Genomic DNA, 9,053 nt, shown 5'->3' with positions numbered 1-9,053 from the left:
GCTCATTAAATACTTATTAAATAGGCTTATTAAATAGACTTATTAAATAGACTTATTAAATAGGCTTATTAAATAGACTTATTAAATAGGCTTATTAAAAAGGCTTATTAAATAGACTTATTAAATAGGCTCATTAAATACTTATTAAATATGTTTATTAAATAGGCGTATTAAATAGCCTTATTAAATAGGCTTATTAAATAGGCTTATTAAATAGGCTTATTAAATAGACTTATTAAATAGCCTAATTAAATAGGCTTATTTTAGCTACTTAGGCTTATTTAATAGGTTTATTTCAGCAACTTAGACTTATTAAATAGGCTTATTTCACCAACTTAGACTTATTAAATAGGCCTATTAAATAGGCTTATTAAATAGGCTTATTTCAGCAACTTAGACTTATTAAATAGGCCTATTAAATAGGCTTATTAAATAGACTTATTAAATAGCCTCATTAAATACTTATTATATAGGCTTATTAAATAGGCTTATTAAATAGACTTATTAAATAGGCTCAATAAATCGGCTTATTAAATAGGCTTATTAAATAGGCTCAATAAATAGGCTTATTAAATAGGCTTATTAAATAGGCTTATTAAATAGACTTATTAAATCGGCTTATTAAATAGACTTATTAAATAGGCTCATTAAATACTTATTAAATATGTTTATTAAATAGGTGTATTAATTAGGCTTATTAAATAGGCTTATTAAATAGGCTTATTAAATAGACTTATTAAATAGACTTATTAAATAGACTTATTAAATAGCCTCATGAAATAGGCTTATTTTAGAAACTTAGGCTTATTAAATAGGTTTATTTCAGCAACTTAGACTTATTAAAGAGCCTTATTAAATAGGCTTATTTCAGCAACTTTAGCTTATTAAATAAGCTTATTTCAGCAACTTATGCTTATTAAATAGCCTTATTAAACAGGTTTATTTCAGCAACTTAGGCTTATTAAATAGCATTTTTAAATAGGTTTATTTCAGCAACTTAGACTTATTAAATATACCTTTTTAAATAGGCTTAGTTCAGAAACTTAGGCTTATTAAATAGTCTTATTTCAGCAACTTAGGCTCATTAAATAGCCTTATTAAATAGGCTTATTTCAGCAACTTAGACTTATTAAATAGGTTTATTCAGCAACTTAGGCTTATTAAATAGCCTTATTCAACAACTTAGGCTTATTAAATAGGCTTATTTCTGCAACTTAGACTTATTAAATAGACCTATTAAATAGGCTTATTAAATAGGCTTATTTCAGCAACTTAGACTTATTAAATAGGCCTATTAAAAGGCTTATTAAATAGACTTATTAAATAGGCTCATTAAATACTTATTAAATAGGCTTATTAAATAGGCTTATTAAATAGACTTATTAAATAGGCTCAATAAATAGGCTTATTAAATAGGCTTATTAAATAGGCTCAATAAATAGGCTTATTAAATAGGCTTATTAAATAGGCTTATTAAATAGACATTAAATAGGCTTATTAAATAGGCTCAATAAATAGGCTTATTAAATAGGCTCAATAAATAGCCTTATTAAATAGGCTCAATAAATAGGCTTATTAAATAGGCTCAATAAATAGGCTTATTAAATAGGCTCATTAAATACTTATTAAATAGGCTTATTAAATAGGCTTATTAAATAGACTTATTAAATAGGCTTATTAAAAAGGCTTATTAAATAGACTTATTAAATAGGCTTATTAAAAAGGCTTATTAAATAGACTTATTAAATAGGCTCATTAAATACTTATTAAATATGTTTATTAAATAGGCGTATTAAATAGGCTTATTAAATAGGCTTATTAAATAGGCTTATCAAATAGGCTTATTAAAAAGGCTTATTAAATAGACTTATTAAATAGGCTCATTAAATACTTATTAAATATGTTTATTAAATAGGCGTATTAAATAGGCTTATTAAATAGGCTTATTAAATAGGCTTATTAAATAGGCTTATTAAATAGACTTATTAAATAGCCTAATTAAATAGGCTTATTTTAGCAACTTAGGCTTATTTAATAGGCTTATTTCAGCAACTTAGACTTATTAAATAGGCCTATTAAAAGGCTTATTAAATAGACTTATTAAATAGGCTCATTAAATACTTATTAAATAGGCTTATTAAATAGGCTTATTAAATAGGCTTATTAAATAGGCTCAATAAATAGGCTTATTAAATAGGCTTATTAAATAGTCTTATTTCAGCAACTTAGGCTCATTAAATAGCCTTATTAAATAGGCTTATTTCAGCAACTTAGACTTATTAAATAGGTTTATTCAGCAACTTAGGCTTATTAAATAGCCTTATTCAACAACTTAGGCTTATTAAATAGGCTTATTTCTGCAACTTAGACTTATTAAATAGACCTATTAAATAGGCTTATTAAATAGGCTTATTTCAGCAACTTAGACTTATTAAATAGGCCTATTAAAAGGCTTATTAAATAGACTTATTAAATAGGCTCATTAAATACTTATTAAATAGGCTTATTAAATAGGCTTATTAAATAGACTTATTAAATAGGCTCAATAAATAGGCTTATTAAATAGGCTTATTAAATAGGCTCAATAAATAGGCTTATTAAATAGGCTTATTAAATAGGCTTATTAAATAGACATTAAATAGGCTTATTAAATAGGCTCAATAAATAGGCTTATTAAATAGGCTCAATAAATAGCCTTATTAAATAGGCTCAATAAATAGGCTTATTAAATAGGCTCAATAAATAGGCTTATTAAATAGGCTCATTAAATACTTATTAAATAGGCTTATTAAATAGGCTTATTAAATAGACTTATTAAATAGGCTTATTAAAAAGGCTTATTAAATAGACTTATTAAATAGGCTTATTAAAAAGGCTTATTAAATAGACTTATTAAATAGGCTCATTAAATACTTATTAAATATGTTTATTAAATAGGCGTATTAAATAGGCTTATTAAATAGGCTTATTAAATAGGCTTATCAAATAGGCTTATTAAAAAGGCTTATTAAATAGACTTATTAAATAGGCTCATTAAATACTTATTAAATATGTTTATTAAATAGGCGTATTAAATAGGCTTATTAAATAGGCTTATTAAATAGGCTTATTAAATAGGCTTATTAAATAGACTTATTAAATAGCCTAATTAAATAGGCTTATTTTAGCAACTTAGGCTTATTTAATAGGTTTATTTCAGCAACTTAGACTTATTAGATAGGCTTATTTCAGCAACTTAGACTTATTAAATAGGCCTATTAAATAGGCTTATTAAATAGGCTTATTTCAGCAACTTAGACTTATTAAATAGGCCTATTAAATAGGCTTATTAAATAGACTTATTAAATATGCTCATTAAATACTTATTAAATAGGCTTATTAAATAGGTTTATTAAATAGACTTATTAAATAGGCTCAATAAATCGGCTTATTAAATAGGCTTATTAAATAGACTTATTAAATAGGCTTATTAAAAAGGCTTATTAAATAGACTTATTAAATAGGCTTATTAAAAAGGCTTATTAAATAGACTTATTAAATAGGCTCATTAAATACTTATTAAATATGTTTATTAAATAGGCGTATTAAATAGGCTTATTAAATAGGCTTATTAAATAGGCTTATTAAATAGGCTTATTAAATAGACTTATTAAATAGCCTAATTAAATAGGCTTATTTTAGCAACTTAGGCTTATTTAATAGGTTTATTTCAGCAACTTAGACTTATTAGATAGGCTTATTTCAGCAACTTAGACTTATTAAATAGGCCTATTAAATAGGCTTATTAAATAGGCTTATTTCAGCAACTTAGACTTATTAAATAGGCCTATTAAATAGGCTTATTAAATAGACTTATTAAATATGCTCATTAAATACTTATTAAATAGGCTTATTAAATAGGCTTATTAAATAGACTTATTAAATAGGCTCAATAAATCGGCTTATTAAATAGGCGTATTAAATAGGCTCAATAAATAGGCTTATTAAATAGGCTTATTAAATAGGCTTATTAAATAGACTTATTAAATCGGCTTATTAAATAGGCTCAATAAATAGGCTTATTAAATAGGCTCAATAAATATGCTTATTAAATAGGCTCAATAAATAGGCTTATTAAATAGGCTCAATAAATAGGTTTATTAAATAGGCTCATTAAATACTTATTAAATAGGCTTATTAAATAGGCTTATTAAATAGACTTATTAAATAGTCTTATTAAATAGACTTATTAAATAGTCTTATTAAAAAGGCTTATTAAATAGACTTATTAAATAGGCTCATTAAATGCTTATTAAATATGTTTATTAAATAGGTGTATTAATTAGGCTTATTAAATAGGCTTATTAAATAGGCTTATTAAATAGACTTATTAAATAGACTTATTAAATAGACTTATTAAATAGACTTATTAAATAGCCTCATGAAATAGGCTTATTTTAGCAACTTAGGCTTATTAAATAGGTTTATTTCAGCAACTTAGACTTATTAAAGAGCCTTATTAAATAGGCTTATTTCAGCAACTTAGGCTTATTAAATAAGCTTATTTCAGCAACTTATGCTTATTAAATAGCCTTATTAAACAGGTTTATTTCAGCAACTTAGGCTTATTAAATAGCATTTTTAAATAGGTTTATTTCAGCAACTTAGACTTATTAAATATACCTTTTTAAATAGGCTTAGTTCAGAAACTTAGGCTTATTAAATAGTCTTATTTCAGCAACTTAGGCTCATTAAATAGCCTTATTAAATAGGCTTATTTCAGCAACTTAGGCTTATTAAATAGCCTTATTAAATAGGCTAATTTCAGCAACTTAGACTTATTAAATAGGTTTATTCAGCAACTTAGGCTTATTAAATAGCCTTATTCAGCAACTTAGACTTATTAAATAGGCTTATTTCAGCAACTTAGACTTATTAAATAGGCCTATTAAATAGGCTTATTAAATAGGCTTATTTCAGCAACTTAGACTTATTAAATAGGCCTATTAAATAGGCTTATTAAATAGACTTATTAAATAGGCTCATTAAATACTTATTAAATTGGCTTATTAAATAGGCTTATTAAATAGACTTATTAAATAGGCTCAATAAATAGGCTTATTAAATAGGCTTATTAAATAGGCTCAATAAATAGGCTTATTAAATAGGCTTATTAATCATAATAAAGGTTTTTGGGTTAGATCGCGTTTATTTATAAATGTGTCGTAACCCTCCACCACCCGACACGGCCAATCAGCAAAGAAAAGTGTCACGTTGACAAAAGACAAATAATTCACTACTTCAGCCCACCGGTGTGTTGAAGAGTTAATCCACATTTACAGTTTGAGTACGACGTTTCGCTGGTAAATACTTCCAGCACAATAAATAGGCTGATTAAATAGGCTCAATAAATAGGCTTATTAAATAGGCTCAATAAATAGGCTTATTAAATAGGCTCAATAAATAGGCTTATTAAATAGGCTCATTAAATACTTATTAAATAGGCTTATTAAATAGACTTATTAAATAGACTTATTAAATAGGCTTATTAAATAGACTTATTAAATAGGCTTATTAAAAAGGCTTATTAAATAGACTTATTAAATAGGCTCATTAAATACTTATTAAATATGTTTATTAAATAGGCGTATTAAATAGGCTTATTAAATAGGCTTATTAAATAGGCTTATTAAATAGGCTTATTAAATAGACTTATTAAATAGCCTAATTAAATAGGCTTATTTTAGCAACTTAGGCTTATTTAATAGGTTTATTTCAGCAACTTAGACTTATTAAATAGCCTTATTAAATAGGCTTATTTCAGCAACTTAGGCTTATTAAATAAGCTTATTTCAGCAACTTATGCTTATTAAATAGCCTTATTAAACAGGTTTATTTCAGCAACTTAGGCTTATTAAATAGCATTTTAAATAGGTTTATTTCAGCAACTTAGACTTATTAAATAGGCTTATTAAATAGGCTTAGTTCAGAAACTTAGGCTCATTAAATAGCCTTATTAAATAGGCTTATTTCAGCAACTTAGGCTTATTAAACAGGCTTATTTCAGCAACTTAAACTTATTAAATAGCCTTATTTCAGCAACTTAGGCTTATTAAATAGCCTTATTCAGCAACTTAGGCTCATTAAATAGGCTTATTTCAGCAACTTAGGCTTATTAAATAGGCTCATTCAGAAACTTAGGCTTATTAAATAGGCTTATTTCAAAAACTTAGACTTATTAAATAGGCCTATTAAATAGGCTTATTAAATAGGCTTATTTCAGCAACTTAGATTTATTAAAAAAGGCCTATTAAATAGGCGTATTGAATAGACTTATTAAATAGGCTCATTAAATACTTATTAAATAGGCTTATTAAATAGGCTTATTAAATAGACTTATTAAATAGGCTCAATAAATCGGCTTATTAAATAGGCTTATTAAATAGACTTATTAAATCGGCTTATTAAATAGGCTCAATAAATAGGCTTATTAAATAGGCTCAATAAATATGCTTATTAAATAGGCTCAATAAATAGGCTTATTAAATAGGCTCAATAAATAGGCTTATTAAATAGGCTTATTAAATAGACTTATTAGACTTATTAAATAGGCTTATTAAATAGACTTATTAAATAGTCTTATTAAATAGGCTTATTAAATAGACTTATTAAATAGACTTATTAAATAGACTTATTAAATAGACTTATTAAATAGCCTCATGAAATAGGCTTATTTTAGCAACTTAAGCTTATTATATAGGTTTATTTCAGCAACTTAGACTTATTAAATAGTTTTATTCAGCAACTTAGGCTTATTAAATAGGCTTATTTCAGCAACTTAGACTTATTAAATAGGCCTATTAAATAGGCTTATTAAATAGGCTTATTTCAGCAACTTAGACTTATTAAATAGGCCTATTAAATAGGCTTATTAAATAGACTTATTAAATAGGCTCATTAAATACCTTATTAAATAGGCTTATTAAATAGGCTTATTAAATAGACTTATTAAATAGGCTCAATAAATAGGCTTATTAAATAGGCTTATTAAATAGGCTCAATAAATAGGCTTATTAAATAGGCTTATTAAATATGCTTATTAAATAGACTTATTAAATAGGCTTATTAAATAGGCTCAATAAATAGGCCTATTAAATAGGCTCAATAAATAGGCTTATTAAATAGGCTCAATAAATAGGCTTATTAAATAGGCTCAATAAATAGGCTTATTAAATAGGCTCATTAAATACTTATTAAATAGGCTTATTAAATAGACTTATTAAATAGACTTATTAAATAGGCTTATTAAATAGACTTATTAAATAGGCTTATTAAAAAGGCGTATTAAATAGACTTATTAAATAGGCTCATTAAATACTTATTAAATATGTTTATTAAATAGGCGTATTAAATAGGCTTATTAAATAGGCTTATTAAATAGGCTTATTAAATAGGGTTATTAAATAGACTTATTAAATAGCCTAATTAAATAGGCTTATTTTAGCAACTTAGGCTTATTTAATAGGTTTATTTCAGCAACTTAGACTTATTAAATAGCCTTATTAAATAGGCTTATTTCAGCAACTTAGGCTTATTAAATAAGCTTATTTCAGCAACTTATGCTTATTAAATAGCCTTATTAAACAGGTTTATTTCAGCAACTTAGGCTTATTAAATAGCATTTTAAATAGGTTTATTTCAGCAACTTAGACTTATTAAATAGGCTTATTAAATAGGCTTAGTTCAGAAACTTAGGCTTATTAAATAGGCTTATTTCAGCAACTTAGGCTCATTAAATAGCCTTATTAAATAGGCTTATTTCAGCAACTTAGGCTTATTAAACAGGCTTATTTCAGCAACTTAAACTTATTAAATAGCCTTATTTCAGCAACTTAGGCTTATTAAATAGCCTTATTCAGCAACTTAGGCTCATTAAATAGGCTTATTTCAGCAACTTAGGCTTATTAAATAGGCTCATTCAGAAACTTAGGCTTATTAAATAGGCTTATTTCAGCAACTTAGACTTATTTAATAGGCCTATTAAATAGGCTTATTAAATAGGCTTATTTCAGCAACTTAGATTTATAAAAAAAAGGCCTATTAAATAGGCGTATTGAATAGACTTATTAAATAGGCTCATTAAATACTTATTAAATAGGCTTATTAAATAGGCTTATTAAATAGACTTATTAAATAGGCTCAATAAATAGGCTTATTAAATAGGCTTATTAAATAGACTTATTAAATAGGCTCAATAAATCGGCTTATTAAATAGGCTTATTAAATAGACTTATTACATCGGCTTATTAAATAGGCTCAATAAATAGGCTTATTAAATAGGCTCAATAAATATGCTTATTAAATAGGCTCAATAAATAGGCTTATTAAATAGGCTCAATAAATAGGCTTATTAAATAGGCTTATTAAATAGTCTTATTAAATAGGCTTATTAAATAGACTTATTAAATAGACTTATTAAATAGACTTATTAAATAGACTTATTAAATAGACTTATTAAATAGCCTCATGAAATAGGCTTATTTTAGCAACTTAAGCTTATTAAATAGGTTTATTTCAGCAACTTAGACTTATTAAAGAGCCTTATTAAATAGGCTTATTTCAGCAACTTAGGCTTATTAAATAAGCTTATTTCAGCAACTTATGCTTATTAAATAGCCTTATTAAACAGGTTTATTTCAGCAACTTAGGCTTATTAAATAGCATTTTTAAATAGGTTTATTACAGCAACTTAGACTTATTAAATATACCTTTTTAAATAGGCTTAGTTCAGAAACTTAGGCTTATTAAATAGTCTTATTTCAGCAACTTAGGCTCATTAAATAGCCTTATTAAATAGGCTTATTTCAGCAACTTAGGCTTATTAAATAGCCTTATTAAATAGGCTTATTTCAGCAACTTAGACTTATTAAATAGGTTTATTCAGCAACTTAGGCTTATTAAATAGGCTTATTCAGCAACTTAGGCTTATTAAATAGGCTTATTTCAGCAACTTAGACGTATTAAATAGGCCTATTAAATAGGCTTATTAAATAGGCTTATTTCAGCAACTTAGA

The sequence above is a fragment of the Petromyzon marinus genome, unplaced genomic scaffold, assembly GCF_048934315.1.
Source record: "Petromyzon marinus isolate PM22_M1 ecotype Great Lakes invasive population unplaced genomic scaffold, UKy_Petmar_22M1.pri1.0 PM_G_Scaffold_1, whole genome shotgun sequence".
NCBI lineage: Eukaryota > Metazoa > Chordata > Hyperoartia > Petromyzontiformes > Petromyzontidae > Petromyzon > Petromyzon marinus.
This window is presented reverse-complemented; position numbering follows the sequence as displayed.